Source organism: Oncorhynchus tshawytscha, linkage group LG28 (assembly GCF_018296145.1).
Source record: "Oncorhynchus tshawytscha isolate Ot180627B linkage group LG28, Otsh_v2.0, whole genome shotgun sequence".
NCBI lineage: Eukaryota > Metazoa > Chordata > Actinopteri > Salmoniformes > Salmonidae > Oncorhynchus > Oncorhynchus tshawytscha.
The window spans coordinates 11,074,508-11,100,598 of record NC_056456.1 but is presented as its reverse complement, the minus strand read 5'-3'; the positions used below and the strand labels follow the sequence as shown (position 1 = coordinate 11,100,598).

The 26,091-nt window shown below is 41.7% G+C and overlaps 1 long non-coding RNA gene across 1 annotated transcript in view; it reads right to left on the bottom strand.

Annotated features, from left to right (window-relative positions):
• The window catches only part of LOC112226449, a 35,998-nt gene extending 10,357 nt beyond the window's left edge, over positions 1-25,641 (bottom strand). Inside the window, exon 1 of the long non-coding RNA XR_002949736.2 lies at positions 25,499-25,641. This is a non-coding gene — a long non-coding RNA (uncharacterized LOC112226449). The remainder of the gene's footprint in view (positions 1-25,498) is intronic.
• Between the last annotated feature and the right edge of the window lie 450 nt (positions 25,642-26,091).

The following is a 26,091-nucleotide window of genomic DNA, read 5'->3' as shown; positions in this document are numbered from 1 at the left end:
ATATGTGGGAACTCCTTCAAGACTGTTGGAAAAGCATTCCTCATGAAGCTGGTTGAGCGAATGCCAAGAGTGTGCAAAGCTTTCATCAAGGCAAAGAGTGGCTACTTTGAAGAATCTAAAATCTAAAATATATTTTGATTTGTTTAATACTTTTTTGGTTATTACATGAGTCCATCTGTTATTTCATAGTTTTACAGTCTTCACTAGTATTCTACAATGTAGAAAGTAGTAGAAATCAAGAAAAACCCTTGAATAAGTAGGGGTGTCCAAACTTTTGACTGGTACTGTATATATATTTCCAAACAATATATGTGGGATTGGAAGTGATGCAGACAATTACAAGCTACAATATATCTGAAATATTAAAGCTGATCTACTCCCTAAAAATATATATAATACTAATAAGAATTTAAAAAATAAGAGCTCTCCACAAGGTTTACCAAAACATTCCAGGGCCATTTTCTCGAAAGTGAGGTTACAAGTTAATCAACTTTCAAAGCAGAATTACTTTCCCATTGCTCCTCAACTGTAGTGTATGATATATATTTTTTGTATTTAAAAATTTTTTTTTTTTTTTTCACCTTTATTTAACCAGGTAGGCTAGTTGAGAACAAGTTCTCATTTACAACTCTGACCTGGCCAAGATAAAGCATAGCAGTGTGAGCAGACAACACAGAGTTACACATGGAATAAACAATTAACAAGTCAATAACACAGTAGAAAACAAAGGGGGAGTCTATATACAATGTGTGCAAAAGGCATGAAGAGGTAGACGAATAGTTACAATTTTGCAGATTAACACTGGAGTGATAAATGATCAGATGGTCATGTACAGGTAGAGATATTGGTGTGCAAAAGAGCAGAAAAGTAAGTAAATAAAAACAGTATGGGGATGAGGTAGGTGAAAATGGGTGGGCTATTTACCAATAGACTATGTACAGCTGCAGCGATCGGTTAGCTGCTCAGATAGCTGATGTTTGAAGTTGGTGAGGGAGATAAAAGTCTCCAACTTCAGCGATTTTTGCAATTCGTTCCAGTCACAGGCAGCAGAGTACTGGAACGAAAGGCGGCCAAATGAGGTGTTGGCTTTAGGGATGATCAGTGAGATACACCTGCTGGAGCGCGTGCTACGGATGGGTGTTGCCATCGTGACCAGTGAATTGAGATAAGGCGGAGCTTTACCTAGCATGGACTTGTAGATGACCTGGAGCCAGTGGGTCTGGCGACGAATATGTAGCGAGGGCCAGCCGACTAGAGCATACAAGTCGCAGTGGTGGGTGGTATAAGGTGCTTTAGTGACAAAACGGATGGCACTGTGATATACTGCATCCAGTTTGCTGAGTAGAGTGTTGGAAGCCATTTTGTAGATGACATCGCCGAAGTTGAGGATTGGTAGGATAGTCAGTTTTACTAGGGTAAGCTTGGCGGCGTGAGTGAAGGAGGCTTTGTTGCGGAATAGAAAGCCGACTCTTGATTTGATTTTTGATTGGAGATGTTTGATATGAGTCTGGAAGGAGAGTTTGCAGTCTAGCCAGACACCTAGGTACTTATAGATGTCCACATATTCAAGGTCGGAACCATCCAGGGTGGTGATGCTAGTCGGGCATGCGGGTGCAGGCAGCGATCGGTTGAAAAGCATGCATTTGGTTTTACTAGCGTTTAAGAGCAGTTGGAGGCCACGGAAGGAGTGTTGTATGGCATTGAAGCTTGTTTGGAGGTTAGATAGCACAGTGTCCAATGACGGGCCGAAAGTATATAGAATGGTGTCTTCTGCGTAGAGGTGGATCAGGGAATCGCCCGCAGCAAGAGCAACATCATTGATATACACAGAGAAAAGAGTCGGCCCGAGAATTGAACCCTGTGGCACCCCCATAGAGACTGCCAGAGGACCGGACAGCATGCCCTCCGATTTGACACACTGAACTCTGTCTGCAAAGTAATTGGTGAACCAGGCAAGGCAGTCATCCGAAAAACCGAGGCTACTGAGTCTGCCGATGAGAATATGGTGATTGACAGAGTCGAAAGCCTTGGCAAGGTCGATGAAGACGGCTGCACAGTACTGTTAATATTTTCTAGTTCTGAGTCAACTTTTATCCAATGTAAAAAACACAATTTCAAATGTTGCTGTATAAGTCTGAATCCAGCCGGTTGGTCACCTTTATTATCAATAAAAAACAGAAATACCTTATTTACATAAGTAATCAGAACCTTTGCTATGAGACTCAAAATTGATCTCCGGTGCATCCTGTTTCCATTGATCATACTTGAGATGTTTATACAACTTGATTGGAGTCCAGCCGTGATACATTTAATTGATTGGACATGATTTGGAAATGCACACACCTGTCTATATAAGGTCCCACACTTGACAGTGCATGTCAAAGCAAAAACAAAGCCATGAGGTTAAAGATATTATCCGTAGAGCTCAGAGACAGGATTGTGTCATGGCACAGATCTGGGGAAGTGTACCAAAACATTTCTGCAGCATTGAAGGTCCCCAAGAACACATTGGCCTCCATCATTCATAAATGAAAGAAGTTTGGAACCACCAAGACTCTTCCTAGAGCTGGCTTCCCGGCCAAACTGAGCAATCGGGGGAGAAGGGCCTTGGTCAGGGAGGTGACCAAGACCCGATGGTCACTCTGAAAGAGCTCCAGAGTTCCTCTGTGGAGATGGGAGAACCTTCCAGAAGGACAACCATCTCTGCAGCACTCCACCAATCAGGCCTTTATGGTTGTCGTGTCTTTGCTATGCCGGATTAAGTTATATGACATGCTATTTTATGAAATAATTTCTCTGTAATTAATATTACCTGATTAAACTAATCATGTAAATGTAATTAACCAGAAAGTCGCGAGGCACCACATAAGAATGTTTATAGAGCTGCTGTCTTCCGAATAAACTCTTAAAGACCTGTTAATCTTTTATATCAATAGCAGTCAATTATTAATCGGCACCTCATTCAGTCTCATCTGAACGTCGTAAAATTCTTGGTTATCTTCACAAACCCTGGCTAACAAGTTGAAACAGCAATACAACATTTGGTTTAATTATTTATTTACTAAATAATCACACAGAATTACATCTACACAGGATGGAATCATTCATTGATTACTAATTATGTCATACAGGAAAACGTCCCTGGCGGACAGAACCGATATGACGGCTGGTTACACAAAGAAAGAGGGTTGGGTTTGAATGAGAGCTCAAGAAGACTGAGGAACAAAAGGATTGGGTCTCTATCGGACCTATGCTATGGGTCTCTATCGGACCTAAACTATGCTATCGTAAATACAGAATCTTATGCATTCTAAATAACCACCCATTTGGAAAAGGAAAATGCAAGAAATATTTACTCTGAGCAGCGCTTCGAGCGATTGGTCGTAGATGGAAGGCTGGGTTGCCCAGCAGAGATCTCTCTTGTCCTTTGAAGAATATGTCTTGTGGTAGAACGAATACGATGTAGTACCATCGTCGTGTGGTAGAACGTATCTCTTGTAGTACCCTGTCTTTCTGAAGAGATTGTCTGTCCTTTCCTAACCCACGATTACAGCTGCTGCTGCTAACTCGATGTCTAAGATGTATCACTTCTTTAGTGAATAAGAGTTCAAAGTTCATACCAAGTTGCCATACTATAAGCTCATGCTATATTCTATATTGCTATATTCTGGCTGGTATAGTCGAAATTCATCCTTCCAGCGTGTCGATCATCACCTCCTCACGTCAGGAACACAATGTTAATTTCGTTAGGTTGTAGTCGTTCAACTATTCGCAACCACAGCTCACGCTGAGGTTGGCTTAGTTCTGAACTTGATATTAGCCCTTTTAAACGTATAGACAGCAGTCCTCACGTCATCAGGAACACAAGGTTGACTTTCGTCAATGGGCTTTTGTAGTGGTGGAGAGAAGGTCGTGTTTCATAGTTCACAACCAATGTCTGTTCACTTGGGTGGAAACACTTATGGAAACAATTCTCTCGTTTAGAAGCTAAAATTACATTTAATATTTTCACAAATAGTTTCATATTTAAACATTTAAATTGCACAACAATTCCATGGGAATCTGATAACTAGGATGTGTAGACTTTTCAAGATACAGTTTATGTCATCCTATCATCAGTAATAATGTCTCAGACGACTACTGATCTGTCATCATATTCTTTAAGTACCAACGAATATTTTCAAATGGTTGGAATACCAAAATATGGTTCCGTTCCCAACTTACTTCTGTAAATGTGATATTTAAGTTTTTTAATTGTAATAAATGTGCAAACATTTCTAAACCTGTTTTTGCTTTTTCATTATGGGGTATTGTGTGTTGATTGATGAGGGGGGAAAACAATTTAATCAATATTAGATTGAGGCTGAAACGTAACAAAATGTGGAAAAAGTCAAGGTGTCTGAATACTTTCGGAATGCACTGTATGCACAGGATACAGTGAGATGTATACGGAAACATGACATTGCATTGTATTGTGCACTATTGAAGTCACAATTTGTTTCATGGTTTCCCAATATCAACCTATAACACAGGATATTTTTAACCTTTTGCATGAGAGACTGAGGAATATAATTAGCATTTAAAAAATGATATTTATGACATCACTATTGCATCATGACGTCATCTCTTGACAAATGTAGTAACAAACAACTGCTTTCCTTGGAAAATTGTTGGCAACACTGCATAGGGTTGCTCACAACCTGCGAATTCCTGCTTTAAGAAACAACGTTCTTCTGTGGGAATTTCAGTACTTCACAGTATAATGTTTTTCCTACAGGTTTCCTCATGGTTCTATTTAAAGTAATTTTCTCAAGTTGGTACAAGAACATTAGGAAAACTTTCCATAAATAAAATACAAAACTTTAGTAACATTCAGAGAATGTTCTATGATTGTTATTTAAAAACATATACATTCCGTTCTCAACATCAACAAAACTCTATCCTCTATCTTGTTAAGTGTGTTCAGGTCAGTGGCGGTCAGTGCCGTTGAAAATGAGGGAGGATGATCTTTTTTTATGAGCATGGCCTTATTTCTATTACAGTATATTGGATGACCGTCATTCATATTCCATTCACCCAACGGTGATGGGTTTAGGTTACATGATACTCTAAATTTCCCTAAACCCAAGATGAGGTTGCTACAACCTAAGGGCACACAGGCCGAGATAAACGTTTGAGGTGACAGACAGTGACACATGGACAGACAATGACACATTCAATAGTGCCTTACACTTTCTTGCCTGCATCTAGCTGATCTAGTGTGTAATCATTAGTCCAACAGTTGCAAACAAGAGTTTCTATTGGACAAATTCAGGTATGTTTAATCAGGTATGTTTATTTTGTTCTGTTTGCTTCTGTTTAAGAAACGTTTTTCAACAGAATCGCCGGAATGAATACACCCCTGATCACACGAAAACAGATTACTTTCATAGCCACATACAAACAGCTTGTGGTATTCCTTCTTGCATCTACTCACAATCCTCCTCTCACCTTTTCTCTTTGCTTGTGGACTTCAATGCACAACACCGCTGTCTGTGACCAGGTGAAAAAACCTTTCCAAGCCAAACCATCATATCATAACCGCCACACACAGCCTACATCGTTGTCACCATATTAGCTAAAGTAACGTCATAGTCAACATAGCTAATGGAACTAATGTGTTAGTAAACCCGCTACAATCATGCATTACAGTGTACCGTCAGTAAGCAGTTGTTGGCAATAAATTAGCAAAACGAAAAGCTTACTTGGTAGCGTTCCAGTGTCGGATAGCCATAGCCTGCTAGCTGACATCGCATCCCTATGTTTGAGCAAGGTGTTTGACTAGGCTAAATTATCTAGCTGCATTTTCTAGCTAAAATATATTAAATATAGAGCTAGCTAGCTCGCTCGCTCTCTCTCTCTTGCTCCTCCTTCATTTTTGAAGAAATTAATTTGTTAAGTGTTCAACTATTGTCTTTCTCTTTGAGTTTTTCATGTGCCTCATCTGTACTTGGAGTTCAAAACAGTTAACCCAAATTTAGCTAGCAGTGTTATTGAAACATGTTACGTTCAAATCATTTCCGTACTCAGAATATTAATAAAACTTCCCAGGAAAACTTTCGAGGAATCATAGTAAAACGTTATCAGAACCTCTCTGCAACCTAAAAACTACAGTGGCTTGCGAAAGTATTCACCCCCTTTGTCATTTTCCTATTGTGTTGCCTTAGAACCTGGAATTAAAATAGATTTTGGGGGGTTTGTATCATTTGATTTACACAACATGCCTACCAATTTGAAGATGCTAAATATTTTTTATTGTGAAACAAACAAGAAATAATATTTTAAAAAAACAGAAAACGTGAGCATGCATAACTATTCACCCCCCAAAGTCAATACTTTGTAGAGCCACCTTTTGCAGAAATTACAGCTGCAAGTCTCGTGGTATGTCTCTATATGCTTGGCACATCTAGACACTGCGATTTTTTGCCCATTCTTCAAGGCAAAACTTCTCCAGCTCCTTCAAGTTGGATGGGTTCCACTGATGTGCAGCAATCTTTAAGTCATACCACAGATTCTATATTGGATTGAGGTCTGGGCTTTGACTTGGCCATTCCAAGACTTTTAAATGTTTTCCCTTAAACCACTCAAGTGTTACTTTAGCAGTATGCTTACGGTCATTGTCCTGCTGGAAGGTGAACCTCCATCCAGTCTCAAATCTTTGGAAGACTGAAACAGGTTTCTCTCAAGAATTTTCCTGTATTTAGCGGCATCCATCATTCCTTCAATTCTGACCAGTTTCCCAGTCCCTGCCGATGAAAAACATCCCCACAGCATGATGGATGGAGTTCTCGGGGTGATGAGAGGTGTTGGGTTTGCGCCAGACATAGCATTTTCCTTGATAGCCAATAAGATCAATTTTAGTCTCATCTGACCAGAGTACCTTCTTCCATACGTTTGGGGAGTTACCCACATACATTTTGGCGAACACCAAACGTGTTTGCTTTTTTTCTGGCCACTCTTCTGTAAATTCCAGCTCTGTGGAGTGTACGGCTTAAAGATGGTTGCCAATCAGTCTGTCCGTTTGTATGTGGGATCCTTGAGATCAGAGTTTTAAGAGTATGTTTTAATGACCCTGATCCTGTTAACTGAAGCAAATACTTTTTTTGTGAAGGTGGATGCTGTATATACCAACTATTATTTTTAGATCTCAGTTTCTATTTTACGAAATGTACTTGTACAAAGAGCTCGGATTGAGAAGGCCTATATTTGTTTTCTATACCTTTCTGGAGTTGGAGCTCGCCGTGTCAGGAGTGTCTGTCTGTGCGCAAGGCCTGCTACGCGAGCACAGGTGTGCACTGAAGTGGAGAAGCGTTTATCGGATTGGAAAACCTGATGCACCGTGGGCGGTGGGAAAATCTACCTTGTTTTACACAAGTTCTACTGGTCGTTGCACACCTGTGCTGAAATATCTCTAAAAACCGGCATTATGTATCTGTTCCTGTGCCTGCTCTTTACTCAATGCCATCCTGGATTAAATAGGCTGAATGGGTGAGTGAGTTATCTCCGCCTTATGCCCTACAATTTGCAAACACTCCGACGAGTGTCAATACCACCAGGAACTTGGTCTCTCTCTGCAATTACATTTGTACCCCTCTCAAACGCAACTGGACCTACACTAGATGGCATACTTCTAAAATCTCAAACTATTGAATGATTTGTTTTCTGTTTCAAAAGACTCTGTTCATTTTATTGACAATGGTGCTGGCTCCACAAAGTCCTCATGCATTGGGCAACTGAGATATATTGTTATGCTTTTATTGTTGATCTCTGGTAATGTGCGACCAAACTCTGGGCTGGTAGATACCATGCAATCTCTACCGACTCCCTATGATTTTAAAAACAGAGCAGGTTTTGGCCTCTTGCATGTTAATGTCAGAAGTCTATTTCCAAAAATAGACACGATGGGCCAAAACGACAAATGCAGACGTAATGGTTTTATCAGAAACTTGGCAAAAGACGTCTTTGTCAAATAACTCAATTTCTATTGATGGGTACACGGTTTTTAGATCGGATCGGATGAGTAAAGGAGTAGGGGTTGCACTTTACATGGAATCTGAGTACCAAAGCCAAACATTTTGAATTGCTTGCGGTTAAAGTGAACATATATAAGGACTCCTACGTCACTGTAGTCTGCTGCTACGGACCAACCTCGGCTTTGGGACACGCTCCTAACACTCTTTCTGATGTCCTGCACAAGCTAAATGACTCTGAATTCATTATTTTAGAAGATTTGAACTGGGACATGCTTACATCTGTATCGGACTCTTTTAAAGAACTGTGTGACTCTCTGAATCTCGCTCAATTAATTAATGCGCCTACAAGACCGAATCCCAGAGCATCTAACAAATCAACGCTATTGGACATTATTCTAACAAATACCGCTCACTAATACACATTGACAGGGATATTCTGAAATGATTTCAGTAATCACTGTGCAATTGCTTGAGTTGGAAATACAAAAATGACTAAAGCCAAACTCCGTTATATTTTTTAAAGACATCTTAGACAGTTTGATGAGCGAGCGTTCTTACATGATCTGTACCATAATATTGACAGAGTAAGTCTGATTCCCGATGTTGACACTACCTGGGACTATTTTGATGTAACATTTGTGTCAATTTGTGATAAGCATGCGCCTGTGAAGAAATTTAGAATCAGTGGAAGGGACAATCTCTAGTTTTCAGATTTAATTCAGATTTAATTAGAAAGAGAAATATCTCTTGGGCTCAAGCTAGACATACAAATGCTCCTGTTGACTGGGCCTCCTTCAGAGCGTTAAGAAACAAATGCACAGGACTGATCAGGAAGTTCAAATCAGATTACTATTTAAATGCAGTCCAAGAGAACCTAAACAACCCTACCAAGTTCTGGAAGCTAATCAAATCAGAATCAGGTTCTAATATATCCTCTGGCCTTCCTGACCATTTAATGATGGATTCTAATGAAGTGAAGGATAAAGCCCATATTGTAGGAGTTTTTAACAAGCACTTCATATCTGCTGGCTCCGTTTTTGATAATGGTGGGGCCCAGGCCTCTAATGTTTTTTTATTTATTTTTTTATTTCACCTTTTATTTAACCAGGTAGGCCAGTTGAGAACAAGTTCTCATTTGCAACTGCGACCTGGCCAAGATAAAGCATAGCAGTGTGAGCAGACAACACAGAGTTACACATGGAATAAACAATTAACAAGTCAATAACACAGTAGAAAACAAAGGGGGGAGTCTATATACAATGTGTGCAAAAGGCACGAGGAGGTAGGCGAATAATTACAATTTTGCAGATTAACACTGGAGTGATAAATGATCAGATGGTCATGTACAGGTAGAGATATTGGTGTGCAAAAGAGCAAGTAAATAAATAAAAACAGTATGGGGATGAGGTAGGTGAAAATGGGTGGGCTATTTACCAATAGACTATGTACAGCAGCAGCGATCGGTTAGCTGCTCAGATAGCTGATGTTTGAAGTTGGTGAGGGAGATAAAAGTCTCCAACTTCAGCGATTTTTGCAATTCGTTCCAGTCACAGGCAGCAGAGTACTGGAACGAAAGGCGGCCAAATGAGGTGTTGGCTTTAGGGATGATCAGTGAGATACACCTGCTGGAGCGCGTGCTACGGATGGGTGTTGCCATCGTGACCAGTGAACTGAGATAAGGCGGAGCTTTACCTAGCATGGAGTTGTAGATGACCTGTAAGCTCTGTTACAGTCAACTGTGATATAGGCCCACATGTGAACCATTTTAACCTTGAGCCTGTTTCTTATGCTGAGGTCTATAAAGCACTAAAGGCAATAGACACTAAAAAGTCTGCAGGTGCAGACAACCTGGACCCCTACCTCTTAAACTTGAGTCTCTTGACCAATTCCATACCCAGCATTTAGAAATCAGCTTATGTCTTCCCACTGCTAAAGGGTGGAGATCCCTCAGATGCTAATAACTATCGTCCTATCTCTAAACTCCCTATCATGGCCAAAGTCTCTGAATCCCTATTGAACTCACAGTTAAAAAACTTCTTAATTGAAAAGAACACACTGAGCGGCATTCAGTCTGACTTTAGATCGGGGCACAGCACCACAACTGCAGTTACGGCAGTGGCAAATGACATCATTAATGGACTTGATAAAAAGCAACGTGCTGCTCTGTTTGTGGATTTATCAAAGGCCTTTGATTCAGTTGACCATGAATTGTTGCTAGCTAGACTCAGAAGCGTTGGTCTCAGTGAATGGGCAGTAAATTGGTTTAGGAACTATCTTTCTGACAGAACACAATGTGTGTATACTGACAATCACAGGTCTAGCTTTCTTGAGATTAATAGAGGTGTGCCCCAGGGTTCCATTTTAGCTCCTGTGCTGTTTAGCTCCAATTTCTATTAATGATTTGGGAAATAGGATTGAACCAGCAAAGATACATCTATACGCAGATGATACGGTTATATATTCATGTGCTCCTTCTCTGGTTCAGGCTGTTGAAGAGCTCCAGACAGCTTTTCAGTCACTGCATTCCTCCCTTTATGGTCTCAAACTGGTCTTGAATGTACAAAAAACTACATTCCTGACCTTTACCAGAGCTAGAACTTTGCCAGAGAGCGTTAGCATTGTCACATCTGGTGGCTTATCCATTTGAAAAATGTCATCCTATAAATACCTAGGAATTTGGTGGGATGACAAGTTGTCCTAAAGTTAATGTGGATAATCTTGTGACAAAGCTTAAATTGGGTTTTTATTTTCGTAATAAGGCTTGCTTCCCGCTTATGGCTAGAAAGAAGCTTGTTCAGGCCACTTTTCTCTCTGTAATTGATTATGGTGAGTTGTTGTATGTGCACACAACCTCCTCTGTCTTACAGAGACTGGACTCTGTTTATCATGCATCCTTGCGCTTTATTACAAATGCCAAATCACTCACCCACCATTGCACATTGTACCAAATGGTAGGTTGGACCTCACTTTATATGCGCTGAAAGATACATTTGTGTTACGGCTTTCTTCCGTAAAAACAACAAACAGAAATGTGAAAACCTAATACAGCCTGTCTGGTGAATACAAACACACTGAGACAGGAACAATCACCCACCAAACACCCACCAAACACACAGTGAAACCCAGGCTACCTAAATATGGTTCCCAATCAGAGACAACGAGAATCACCTGACTCTGATTGAGAACCACCTCAGGCAGCCATAGACTATGCTAGACACCCCTACTCAGCCACAATCCCAATACCTACTAAAACCCCAATACAAAAACACAACACAAAATAAACCCATGTCACACCCTGGCCTGACCAAATAAATATATAAACACAAAATACTAAGACCAGGGCGTGACAATTTGTATGTGTTCATCTACAAAGACCTTTTGGGTAAACTCCCAGGTCTCCCTTGAAAAAGAGACTCTGGGTCTCAATGGGCTTTTCCTGGTTAAATAAAGGTTAAATAAAAAATAATAAAGTGGTCCTATGAACAGATACTCCAATCTCCGTGGTGGAGCTTTGCAGCTGCTTCAGGGTTATCTTTGGTCTCTTTGTTGCCTCTAATTAATGCCCTCCTTGCCTGGTCTGTGAGTTTTGGTGGGCAGCCCTCTCTTGGCAGGTTTGTTGTGGTGCCATACTCTTTCAATTTTTTTCATAATGGATATATTTATATGTGCTGAGATCATGTGACGGATCATGTGACACTTAGATTGCACACAGGTGGACTTTATTTAACTAATTATGTGACTTTTGAAGGTAATTGGTTGCACCAGATTTTATTTAGGGGCTTCATAGCAAAGGGGGTGAATACATATGCACGCACCACTTTTCCGTTTTACATTTTTTAGAATCTATTTAAACAAGTTCTTTTTTTTTCATTTCACTTCACCAAGTTGGACTATGTTGTGTAAGTCCATGACATGAAATCCAAATAAAAATCAATTTAAATGACAGGTTGTAATGCAACAAAATAGGAAAAACGCCAAAGGGGATGAATACTTTTGCAAGGCACCGTACATTCCCAAAACAGGTAATTTTTTAAAATTCCTTTCTCAGAACATTTAAAAAACATTCAGTTTTACCGGTCAAGAAACTTACAGCACGGCTTCGTTCCCAAAACCAAAGGGAAACAAAAAAACGTATGTTCCCATAACTTCCGAGGAACCAAAATGTGCAAGCTGGGAATTGACAAAAATTGCTTTAATTCTTGGGTTATGACACTATATACCAGTGTAGCAATTGTACCAAACCCCTAAGGCATTAAAATTATAATTTAAAAGATAAAGAGGTATGCTTAGATAGCCTATAGCCTTTTACATAGAATTGTGCATAATAATTATGGCTCTTACATTGCAGAAAAAAAGCTGTTTCAGGTGTTTGAAAAATGCCAAATTCTCCAACTTCCGGAGAGGAGCGCAGCCCCGCTACGCCCCTGCCAACTCAATACAGTAGGCTATAGTGTAACTACACATGCTTCTGAATGTACTGTAATGCCTATGTGGATTCTTTAAAAAAATATGTATTGGTCACATACACATTTTTAGCAGATATTATTGCACGTGTAGCGAAATGCTACATAAATATTAGATTGAGCAAGGTCGAGTAGCATTGACTAAAATACAGTCGAAGAGAATACAGTATATACATATGAGATGAGTAAAGCAGTATGTAAACATTATTAAAGTGACTAGTGTTCAATTATTAAAATGGCCAGTGATTCCAAGTCTATTTATATAGGGCAGCAGCCTCTACGGTGCATGGTTGCGTAACCAGGTGGAAGCCGGCAAGTGATTGCTATTTAACAGTCTGATGGCCTTGAGATAGAAGCTGCTTTTCAGTCTCTGGGTCCTAGCTCTAGGTGTCCTGGAAAGCGGGTAGTTTGAGAAGACGAGGAAGCAAACAAAACACTAATATGCTACATCTGTAATGAAATGATCTGTGTTAAATGTATACATGCATATGATTGGATACAATTATGATAAACTAAGTCTCTCTTTTTCAGTAGTCTATAGATAATGTCAAGTGATGTTATCATCTGAGTTCCAATCTGAATTTCCAGTGCTGTTCACTCAGATGAAACACTGACTGCAGCAGAATGACAGTAATTATAGCCTGAATAATAGATAATAGTGTACTAATAACAGAGCTGGGCTAGAATGGGAAAGCCTGGGAAGCTGTGCTGCAGGGCCAAGGAAGGCTACTACTCTACACACTTCACACAGTGTGCGGCAGGATTACATCAGAGCACAGGGCTGGTGTGTGTACAGAGGGAAGCCACGACATGATGGAGATTCTTCATTCTGTTTGATCCTAACTGACACACTAAATCCCACATAACTACAGTACTGCAAGTGTGCGTGTTTCTTTGATTACAGCATCTGATGTTATCTGTGTAAACAAATAAACATTAAAAAAATATGGGGTGGAAAAACATGGTGGAAACCTGGGGTGGAAAGTCACTAGTGGACACAGGAACTTCCTGCCCTTAAGACAAGTACAGAATTTCTCTCTCTCTCTCTTTCTCTCTCAGGGGCTTTATTGGCATGGGAAACATGTGTTAACATTGCCAAAGCAAGTGAGGTAGATAATATACAAAAGTGAAATAAACAACAAAAATGAACAGTAAACATTACACAAACAGGAGTTTCAAAACAATAAAGACATTACAAATGTCATATTACGTACAGTGTTGCAACGATGTACAAATGGTTAAGGGTACACAAGGGAAAATAAATAAGCATAAATATGGGTTGTATTTACAATGGTGTTTGTTCTTCACTGGTTGCCCTTTTCTTGTGGCAACAGGTCACAAATATTGCTGCTGTGATGGCACACTGTGGAATTTCACCCAGTAGATATGGGAGTTTATCAACATTGGATTTGTTTTCAAATTATTTGTGGATCTGTGTAATCTGAGGGTCTGAGAGTCTCTCTAATATGGTCATACATTGGGCAGGAGGTTAGGAATTGCAGCTCAGTTTCCACCTCATTTTGTGGGCAGTGAGCACATAGCCTGTCTTCTCTTGAGAGCCATGTCTGTCTACGGCGGCCTTTCTCAATAGCAAGGCTATGTTCACTGAGTCTGTACATAGTCAAAGCTTTCCTTAAGTTCGGGTCTGTCACAGTGGTCAGGTATTCTGCCACTGTGTACTCTCTGTTTAGGGCCAAATAGCATAATAGCAAAATAGCATTTATCTTTTGTTTTTTTGTTAATTCCTTCCAATGTGTCAAGTAATTATCTTTTTGTTTTCTCGTGATTTGGTTGTGTCTAATTGTGTTGCTGTCCTGGGGCTCTGTGTGGTGTGTTTGTGTTTGTGAACAGAGCCCCAGGACCAGCTTGCTTAGGGGACTCTTCTCCAGGTTCATCTCTCTGTAGGTGATGGCTTTGTTATGGAAGGTTTGGGAATCGCTTCCTTTTAGGTGGTTGAAGAATTTAACGGCTCTTTTCTGGATTTTGATAATTAGTGGGTATCGGCCTAATTCTGCTCTGCATGCATTATTTGGTGTTCTACGTTGTACACGGAGGATATTTTTGCAGAATTCTGCATGCAGAGTCTCAATTTGGTGTTTGTCCCATTTTGTGAAATCTTGGTTGGTGAGCGGACCCCAGACCTCACAACCATAAAGGGCTATGGGTGTCACGCCTTGGTCTTAGTATTTTGTGTTTTCTTTAATTATTTGTTTAGGCCAGGGTGTGACATGGGTTTATTGTGTTGTAGTATTGGGTTTTTTGTAGGCATTGGGATTGTGGCTGATTAGGGGTGTGTCTAGCATAGGTTTGGCTGCCTGAGGCGGTTCTCAATCAGAGTCAGGTGATTCTCATTGTCTCTGATTGGGAACCATATTTAGGTAGCCGGGGTTTCACTGTGTATTTTGTGGGTGATTGTTCCTGTCTCTGTGTAGTTTCACCAGCTAGGCTGTAATAGGTTTTCGCGTTCCGTTTGTTGTTTTGTTTTTATATATATATATATATATATATATATATATATATATATATATATATATATATATATATATATATATATATATATATATATATATATATAGTTATTTCATGTATCGCTATTCTCCATTAAAGAACATGAGTAACCACCACGCTGCATTTCGGTCCGACTCTCCTTCAACAGACGAACGCCGTTACAGAATCACCCACCACACCCGGACCGAGCGGCGTGGTAACAGGCAGCGACAGCAGGGGCAGCGAAAGGAGGAATGGACATGGGAGGACGTTATGGACAGCAGGAGTATGGAGTATACGACTTGGAAGGAAATAGACAGGTGGGCGGTCGACCCAGGGAGAATGCCGGAGCCCGCCTGGGATTCGCTGGAGCAGTGCGAAGAGGGTTATAGGAGAATGGAGTTGGAGAGACAATCACGACGGCGCAGAAGAAAGCCCGTGAGTCAGCCCCAAAAATGTATTGGGGGGGGGCTCAGAGGGAGAGTGGCAGAGTCAGGAGATAGACCTGAGCCAACTCTCCTTGTTAATCGTGAAGAGCCGGTGTTAGAGGTGAGCGAAGCAGAGACTGTGAAGGAGTTAATGGGGGGAGTGGAGAGTAATGAGGGAGTTGCTAGCTTGGTGCTTTAGGTACAAGATTCGTCCGACGGAGCATGTCGGGGATTTGATGGCACCTGGGTCAGCGCTCCATACTCGTCCTGAGGTGCGTATTAGTCGGCTGGAGAAAAATGTGCCAGCCTCACGCACTAGGCCTCCTGTGTACCTACCTAGCCTTGCACGTCCTGTGCCAGTCCTGCTCTCAGGCTCTCCAGTACACCTTCACGGTTCAGTCCATCCTGTGCCACCTTCACATACAAGTCCTCCGGTGGCAGCTCCCCGCACAAGGTTTCCTGTGCGTGTCCTCGATCCAGTACCACCAGTTCCGGCACCACGCACCAGGCCTTCAGTGCGCCTCGCCTGTTCAGCACAGCCAGAGCCATCCTTCTCTCTAGCGCTGTCGGAGCCTCCCGCCTGTTCAGCGCAGCCAGCGTTTTCCTCCTCTCCTGCGCTGTCGGAGTCTCCCGCCTGTTCAGCGCAGCCAGCGTTTTCCTCCTCTCCTGCGCTGTCGGAGTCTCCCGCCTGTTCAGCGCTTCCAGAGCCTTCCTCCTCTACAGCGCTGCCGGAGCATCCCGCCTGTTCAGCGCAGCCAGAGCCTGTCTCCTCTCCTGCGCTGCCAGAGCCTCCTGCCTGTTCAGCGCAGCCAGTGCTTTCCTCCTCTCCTGCACTGTTGGCGTCTCCCACCTGTTTATGTTTAGCGCTTCCAGAGCCTTCCTCCTCTACAGCGCTGCCGGAGCATCCCGCCTGTTCAGCGCAGCCAGAGCCTGTCTCCTCTCCTGCGCTGCCGGAGCCTCCTGCCTGTTCAGCGCAGCCAGAGCTGTCAGCCTGCATGGAGCAGCCAGAGCTGCCAGTCTGCATGGAGCAGCCAGAGCTGCCAGTCTGCATGGAGCAGCCAGAGCTGCCAGTCTGCATGGAGCAGCCAGAGCTGCCAGTCTGCATGGAGCAGCCAGAGCTGCCAGTTTGCATGGAGCAGCCAGAGCTGTCAGTCTGCATAGAGCTGCCAGTCTGCATGGAGCATCCAAAGCTGCCAGTCTGCATGGAGCAGCCAGAGATGCCAGTTTGCATGGAGCAGCCAGAGATGTCAGTCTGCATAGAGCTGCCAGTCTGAATGGAGCAGCCAGAGCAGCTAGATCCGCCAGTCAGCCATGATCTTCCAGATCTGCCAGTCAACCAGATTCTTCCAGATCTGCCAGTCAACCAGATTCTTCCAGATCTGCCAGTCAACCAGATTCTTCCAGATCTGCCAGTCAGCCATGATCTTCCAGATCTGCCAGTCAACCAGACTCTTCCAGATCCGCCAGCCAGCCAGGATCTGCCGGAGCCAACTACCTGCCTGAGCTTCATCTCAGTACTGGGCTTCCTCTCAGTACTGGGCTTCCCCTCAGTCCCGGGCTTCCCCTCAGTCCCGGGCTTCCCCTCAGTCCCGGGCTTCCCCTCAGTCCCGGGCTTCCCCTCAGTCCCGAGCTGTCCCTCAGTCCCGAGCTGCCCCTCAGTCCCGAGCTGCCCCTCAGTCACGAGCTGCCCCTCAGTCACGAGCTGCCCCTCAGTCACGAGCTGCCCCTCAGTCACGAGCTGCCCCTCAGTCACGAGCTGCCCCTCAGTCCAGTGGGGTTCTGGGTGAGGACTATTAGGTCATGGTCGGTGGCGAGGGTGGATTATCCCAGGACGCGAAGGGGAGGAACTATGACATTTATGGAGTGGGGTCCACGTCCCGAGCCGGAGCCGCCACCATGGACAGACGCCCACCCGGACCCTCCCTATGGTTTTGAGGTGCGTCCGGGAGTCCGCACCTTGGGGGGGGGGGGTTCTGTCACGCCTTGGTCTTAGTATTTTGTGTTTTCTTTAATTATTTGTTTAGGCCAGGGTGTGACATGGGTTTATTGTGTTGTAGTATTGGGGTTTTTGTAGGCATTGGGATTGTGGCTGATTAGGGGTGTGTCTAGCATAGGTTTAGCTGCCTGAGGCGGTTCTCAATCAGAGTCAGGTGATTCTCGTTGTCTCTGATTGGGAACCATATTTAGGTAGCCGGGGTTTCACTGTGTATTTTGTGGGTGATTGTTCCTGTCTCTGTGTAGTTTCACCAGATAGGCTGTAATAGGTTTTCGCGTTCCGTTTGTTTTGTTTATATAGTTATTTCATGTATCGCTATTCTCCATTAAAGAACATGAGTAACCACCACGCTGCATTTCGGTCCGACTCTCCTTCAACAGACAAACGCCGTTACAATGGGCTCTATGACTGATTCAAGTATTTTTAGCCAGATCCTAATTGGTATGTTGAATTTTATGTTCCTTTTGATGGCGTATAATGCCCTTCTTGCCTTGTCTCTCAGATCGTTCACAGCTTTGTGGAAGTTACCTGTGGCGCTGATTTTTTTTAGGCCAAGGTATGTGTAGTTTTTTTGTGTGCTCTAAGGCAACGATATCTAGATGGAATTTGTATTTGTGGTCCTGGCGACTGGACCTTTTTTGGAACACCATTATTTTGGTCTTACTGAGTTTTACTGTCAGGGCCTAGGTCTGACAGAAGCTGTGCAGAAGATCTAGTCTCTCTCTCTCTCTCAACTTAAGGGCTTTATTGGCATTTTTGGATTTGATAGGGAAGCTGAGAGGTCAAATATACTGTTTAGGTTTTCCACTGCCAAGTTACCACGCATGAGATTTTAGCCTGTACATTGAATATATTCACTGATCATATACTCTTCCTTGGCAAATAAAGGTGCGGTTCAGGTTTGCATCTCTGAGACATTATTTTTCAGTCATGTCAAACTCCATTATTTGAATGATGCTGTGACTGCATGTATGTATTACAATTATACACTTCAACAGTGTTTACCGCTCCTGGGACATCAATGATTACACACTGTAACTATGCAATAGACTAGAAACATGATTGATTTGTAATTCATATATACAGAAAAAGAACGATGCATATCTAACTCCCTTCATCTGCATTAATCTAAGGACACATTATAGTATTTCAATAAGATATTTAATTTCAACCAGTGGAGAATGTGAAACGCTTTATTGAAAGAAGTTCAATATCCAGGTGTTATAAATACATAATAAATGCATTAATATTATGATGATTGTAATATAAATGCAAGTTCAATCTGTACTTCAATGCACATATGGTGTGCATTATTAAACGAAGGACCAGGTGGGGAGAGATGTGTAGACGACAGAAAGGGAAAGAGGTAAGAACAGAGGCAGACAGCATATGATTCATGAATTACAGTGCTACCCTAATATTCTCTCAGTTCATCACAATTGCGGTGTCTCCTAACCAGCCTTGGGCCCCCAGTTGGCCCGAAGGTTATCTTAAGAGCGGGTGAGGTGACGATCACGGGACTGGCTTCCTCTCTCACTTCAAAACATACCTGCAGACGAGTGACAGATGGATAGAGAGAGGGCATGATTAAGCCTTGTTTTTTAAAAACATTTTAACACTGTCTCACTCTGGAAGACCCATTTGTGACCAAGCTTTAACTTCCTGACTGATGTCTTGAGATGTTGCTTCAACATATCCACATGATTTTCCTGCCTCATGAAGCCATCTATTCTGTGAAGTGCACCAGTCCCCCCTGCAGCATAGCACCCCCACAATAGGATGCTGCCACCCCCATGCTTCACGGTTGGGATGTTGATCTTCGGCTTGCAAGCCTCCCCCTTTTTCCTCCAAACATAACAATGGTCATTATGGCCAAACAATTCTATTTTTGTTTCATCAGTCTAGATGACATTTCTCCATGTGCAGTTGCAAACCGTAGTCTGGCTTTTTTATGGAGGTTTTGGAGCAGTGGCTTCTTCCTTGCTGAGTGACCTTTCAGGTTATGTCGATATAGGACTCATTTTACTGTGGATATAGATACTTTTGTACCTGTTTGCTCCAGCATCTTCACAAGGTCCTTTGCTGTTGTTCTGGGAATGATTTGCACTTTTCGCACCAAAGTACGTTCATCTCTAGGAGACAGAACGCGTCTCCTTCCTGAGTGGTATGATGGCTGCGTGGTCCCATGGTGTTTGTAATTGCGTACTATTATTTGTACAGATGATCGTGGTACCTTCAGGTGTTTGGAAATTGCTCCCAAGGATGAATCAGACTTCTTTTTCTGAGGTCTTGGCTGATTTCTTTTGATTTTCCCATGATGTCAAAGGGGCACTGAGTTTGAAGGTAGGCCTTGAAATACATCCACAGGTACACCTCCAATGGACTCAAATGATGTCAATTAGCCTATCAGAAGCTTCTAAAGCCATGACATCATTTTCTGGAATTTTCCAAGCTGTTTAATGGCACAGTCAACTGTCAACTGTAAACTGTAAACACAGTCAACTGTAAACTTCTGACCCACTGGAATTGTGATACGGTGAATTATAAGTGAAATAATCTGTCTGTAAACAATTGTTGGAAAAATGTATTGTGTAATGCACAAAGTAGATGTTAAACGAGTTTTAATGACTCCAACCTAAGTGTGTGTAAACTTCCGACTTCAACTGTATGTGTCTAACCACTTGGTTATCGCAAGGTATCCCCCCAGGGAAATCATGACTTGGCAGCAACAGATAGTCCAATGAAAATGTCTGTGTTTATGTAGTGTAAATCTGAAAATTAGCAGCTGACATCTTAAGGTTTTTTAAATTAATGCATGTGAGACAGGTTCCATGTACAAGACAGGCAGAGATGAAAAGAGAAACAGAACACAGAACAGTTTAATCACCTGTGGTTATGGACACTTTTGCCAGCAATAAATCTTCTACGGCCTGGTCCTTGGACAGTTTACATCTGGCAATATCTACATTTTCGAACCCTTGATCAGCTCGCTCTTTGAAAGTAGCATACAGTGCCTTGCGAAAGTATTCGGCCCCCTTGAACTTTGCGACCTTTTGCCACATTTCAGGCTTCAAACATAAAGATATAAAACTGTATTTTTTTGTGAAGAATCAACAACAAGTGGGACACAATCATGAAGTGGAACGACATTTATTGGATATTTCAAACTTTTTTAACAAATCAAAAACTGAAAAATTGGGCGTGCAAAATTATTCAGCCCCCTTAAGTTAATACTTTGTAGCGCCACCTTTTGCTGCGATTACAGCTGTAAGTCGCTTGGGGTATGTCTCTATCAGTTTTGCACATCGAGAGACTGAAATTTTTTCCCATTCCTCCTTGCAAAACAGCTCGAGCTCAGTGAGGTTGGATGGAGAGCATTTGTGAACAGCAGTTTTCCGTTCTTTCCACAGATTCTCGATTGGATTCAGGTCTGGACTTTGACTTGGCCATTCTAACACCTGGATATGTTTATTTTTGAACCATTCCATTGTAGATTTTGCTTTATGTTTTGGATCATTGTCTTGTTGGAAGACAAATCTCCATACCAGTCTCAGGTCTTTTGCAGACTCCATCAGGTTTTCTTCCAGAATGGTCCTGTATTTGGCTCCATCCATCTTCCCATCAATTTTAACCATCTTCCCTGTCCCTGCTGAAGAAAAGCAGGCCCAAACCATGATGCTGCCACCACCATGTTTGACAGTGGGGATGGTGTGTTCAGGGTGATTGAGCTGTGTTGCTTTTACGCCAAACATAACGTTTTGCATTGTTGCCAAAAAGTTCAATTTTGGTTTCATCTGACCAGAGCACCTTCTTCCAGATGTTTGGTGTGTCTCCCAGGTGGCTTGTGGCAAACTTTAAACAACACTTTTTATGGATATCTTTAAGAAATGGCTTTCTTCTTGCTACTCTTAAAGGCCAGATTTGTGCAATATACGACTGATTGTTGTCCTATGGACAGAGTCTCCCACCTCAGCTGTAGATCTCTGCAGTTCATCCAGAGTGATCATGGGCCTCTTGGCTGCATCTCTGATCAGTCTTCTCCTTGTATGAGCTGAAAGTTTAGAGGGACGGCCAGGTCTTGGTAGATTTGCAGTGGTCTGATACTCCTTCCATTTCAATATTAATGCTTGCACAGTGCTCCTTGGGGTGTTTAAAGCTTGGGAAATCTTTTTGTATCCAAATCCGGCTTTAAACTTCTTCACAACAGTATCTCGGACCTGCCTGGTGTGTTCCTTGTTCTTCATGATGCTCTCTGCGCTTTTAACGGACCTCTGAAACTATGACAGTGCAGGTGCATTTATATGGAGACTTGATTACACACAGGTGGATTGTATTTATCATCATTAGTCATTTAGGTCAACATTGGATCATTCAGAGATCCTCACTGAACTTCTGGAGAGAGTTTGCTGCACTGAAAGTAAAGGGGCTGAATAATTTTGCACGCCCAATTTTTCAGTTTTTGATTTGTTAAAAAGTTAAATATCCAATAAATGTTGTTCCACTTCATGATTGTGTCCCACTTGTTGTTGATTCTTCACAAAAAAATACAGTTTTATATCTTTATGTTTGAAGCCTGAAATGTGGCAAAAGGTCGCAAAGTTCAAGGGGGCCGAATACTTTCGCAAGGCACTGTATGTCATTTTCAGGATAGGTCAATACAGCCCAGTGCTGCTAACCTGAGATGTCATCCTCACAGTCCTTCTTCGTAGGTGTCCGCTATGACTTCTTTTGTGTTGCATAAAAGTTGCTTTCAGAACAATTATTTTTTGATTGAAAATAAAAAAGGTTTTGCTCTCGACAAAGACACAAATGTACCTCCACAGAATATAACAATTTGCCTGTGAATAACCACACCTTCATACGAACGTGCTACTGTATGCAGAATTCTTGAATAACACCCGAAGATGTTGCCACATCCTGCCAGCACGCCCACAAGTGAGACACTCAGAGTGATGATGCATGGAAGAGGGAAAGGAATGAGATGGGTACAGCCATTTGCTGCAAGTTGGGGATTGGGGCTAATTGCTGAACAATAGACTTTTCAACCTTTACTAAAGAATAGTATATTAGCCGAGCTAGGTGTGAAAAAAACCCTCCTATCACAGACCAGATATGCCCTAAAGACCAAGGAGTAGCTTACTACTCAATGTAATAAAGTCATGACTTTTCAAATAAGTTACATTACACGTTATGTTGACTGACAATTTATTAGCTACGCTGTCCTTATGAACCACATAGCATATCATTACAGCAGTATGTACCAGTATATTAGCTAGCTACCTAACGTGAGTAGTTATACATCAAAATTGCCAGTATATTAACTATAGGCTATCTAACTACCCAACGTTTATTGACTTGATTATTCCCGTCATTCTTAGCTGAGCTAAATACACCCAACTGGAGGTAAGGCAGGTGGAGCTGGAACAGCAGTTGGGTGAATTTCAATGAGGGAGTAGTACTCTGTGCTGGGAGGTTGACTTTCTTCTTGGGGTTTCTTGTCTGTGGAGTTGTATAATGAAAAGGTCTGGTCTGACAATGCTCTGGGTGGGGGTATCTTTCTCAAGAAAGTGCTGATCCTGCTGAGTATCTCTTTCATACTGTGAAAGTCCGGCTGAAACTGTTTTGGGGTTGGCCTGTACCCTTACTGTTCCAGATTTGTCCAGGTTCACATTGTCTTATTCAGAGTCCTCGTTGTCCAGTATTTCCTTCTTAACAGAGGAGTTTGAATATAGCACTTCGCCATGCCAGGGGATGGTCTTTGGCAGATTAAGTTGCTTATGTTCACATTTTTATAAAAGCCTCCTGATTTTCCAAAATTAGCTTGTACTCTTTTCATGCTTTATCCTTTTATACATCCAGAGGGTACTGTATTGTAATTACCTCTGAACAGCAGGAGTGGGCTTCAAAGGCCTCTGCATTTGGTTGGAGTAGGCTGTGAGACACTCCTGCCATTTTTGGGCTCAAGGGCATTGACACATCACACTTCACTCCTCAGTGCCAATTGAAGTTGTATCTGTTCGGTCCTAGCAAGCTTGGTAGCCTTTTCTTAGCATTCAGTCCTTATAAAGTAAAGTATATCATTGTAATGTATTTTTCTTCTTGGCTTTGAAAATAGCATCAGACTAAACATTACTCACTCAGTTTCAGGTTTCTGTTGTTTATTTGCCAGACCATTTGCTATACAGCTTGGAAAGAAGAATCTTTGGTGTGGTATGGTATGAATCCTTCCAGGTAATTCTGTCCAAAACCAGGTTGTAGGTTTGGAGTTTTGATTTGGAGTGAAGGTTATGTCGTGGAGGGTATTATCCTGTATATGTTCTTGCAGAAAAATCCAAGTTTATCTAACTCTAAATCTATCTTTTTGTAAAAACATGCTATAAAATGTGGGAGCTCACATGTAGCTGTGTCTCTCTACCACTCCTCTCTCTCCCTCTCACTCTCTGCTCTGTGTTCAGTGGTTTGAAGTAGAAAATTAAATCTTCATTAGCAATCTTAATTAGACTTCGATCTCCCGACTGTAAGTTGACAGAGAATCTATAGTGTAACAGGGGAAGACAGGGGTAGGGGTAATCATAGAATGGAAGCTTTAGGGTTAGTAAGTTACACAGGAAGAACTAGACCTACTCTCCAAAGGAAATTAGATGACTGAAAAAGGAGAGAATTAGATTTATAAGCATACAGACATGTTGCCAACTGTATTTTATTTTAATAGGCAAGTCAGCTAAGAACAAAGTCTTATTTTCATTGGAACAGTGGGTTAACTGCCTTGTCAGGGGCAGAACAACAGATTTTTGTCAGCTCTGGGATTTAATCTTGCAACCTTTCGGTTACTAGTCCAACACTTTAACCACTAGGCTACCCTGCCGCAGTGTTAATGGGTGATATAGTCTCACCTCAATTATTGGATGGGTTGCTACGTTCTGTTTATTCTGTATTCAAAATAAAAGAAAACATTATTTTGCAAATGTGTTTTAAAAAAAAAATCAAATGACTGCTCCCGTCTTGCTTTTCAGAAATGTGATGTTAGCCGAGGGGACATGATCTTTTATCATGCTTACATAAGCGTAAAACAATTGTCCGATACTAGAGAACGTGAAGAAACTTATGATTCTAATATAAAACAACCCACAACATACTCACCATACTGTGTATGGTGCTTCCTACAGGTCCTTTACATTCAGAGTAGAATTCATGGTTGCGTGCATTCTTATTGCCATTATCTGACTCACCAATCAGATATCATCAAGATCTTCATGAATACCTCTTATAGTTATTAGTTCATGCATAGACAACAACAAAAAGACACACAAAAAAACTGTGTAGAGCTGACTGGGATTTGCCTAGGGGATACCTGTGAGGTAAAATGATACAAAGACATTGCCTGTGCTCTCAGTATGACAGGTACCAAGTACAGACAGCGTCTGTAAAGAATTCCTATGGGAGATATAGCGTATGGCAGAAATCTATATTTATAGATTCCTGATGTTGTCCACATTGTAGAGAAGATAAATAAATATGACCCCAGAACGTTTCAAAATGCTAAGAGCAGTAGATCATGTCAGGGGCTTTTATTTCTCAGAGTAGCTGCCTGGGAGAGGTGCTGCACTGTGATGTGTGATCATATCTGTGGTTAAATTTAAATTGTGGTGTGTGTCTTTGTTTCTGCCTCTATTTGCACAGCTGATCAGAGAGAAAACACAATGACAGGGAAATGATAAACAGCCGCGCGCACACATGCACACACACGCGCACACACACACAGGGCCTATTGTCAAATTGGTTTATTAACAAAATAAATTACTAGAATAATAACTAATAAAAGGATATTGCATCCTCTCTATTTCAGGTAAATGTCCTTAGGAAGACACAGAAACACATGCATTGTAATTCCTTGTGTAATGTGAATGTCCATTGTTTGAACACAAACAATATATTGAATACAATAAGGCAGATGAAGGCGCTCTGAATCTGTTTCTTCATACAATAACGGAATGGGTAAGCATTCATGTTGTGCATCAATAATTGTAAAAAACAAAATAGTTTTAATGTGCTCAATGAGGATAACACATTTGAACCTTACACACCACCACAGTAAATCACATCTGCACTTACCCATTGTAAGGAGCAGGCAGTCGATCTATGCATCTTAGTCATTTAGTAGACAATTTTATCCAGAGCGACTGAGTGAGTATGTACATTTTTCATACTTTTATCCTGTGGCAATCAAATCCACAACCCTGGCGTTGCAAATGCCATGCTCTACCAACTGCGCCACACGGGACCCAGCAGCGTTGGTAAATTCATTCAAACAGATTACAAGCAGCTTGTCCATGAGTTGCTACTGCCACCTGGTGGAAATTAGATGATGACTTGATGAAGCCTACAGTTAATGGCATGTGTGTACTCGATATAATACATTTTCCTCAATATTGTTGTGTGATTGGGGTGTGATTACTTTGTCTTCTGTTACGAGGAATTAGATGACTGACAGGGGGGCGCTGTTTTAAGCCACTGTGCCTCCATCTAGGCACTCCCCCATCTTTGTAAAAAAATATTTTGGAAGCTATAGAAATGCATTTATTAATGTCTACAGTTTTCGCCACATGTATTCTATTAGACACCTAAATGCATACTTTACATTACATTATTTACATTACTTAAGCTGAACATAAAAATAAAGATGAAAAAATCTAAAGAATATATAA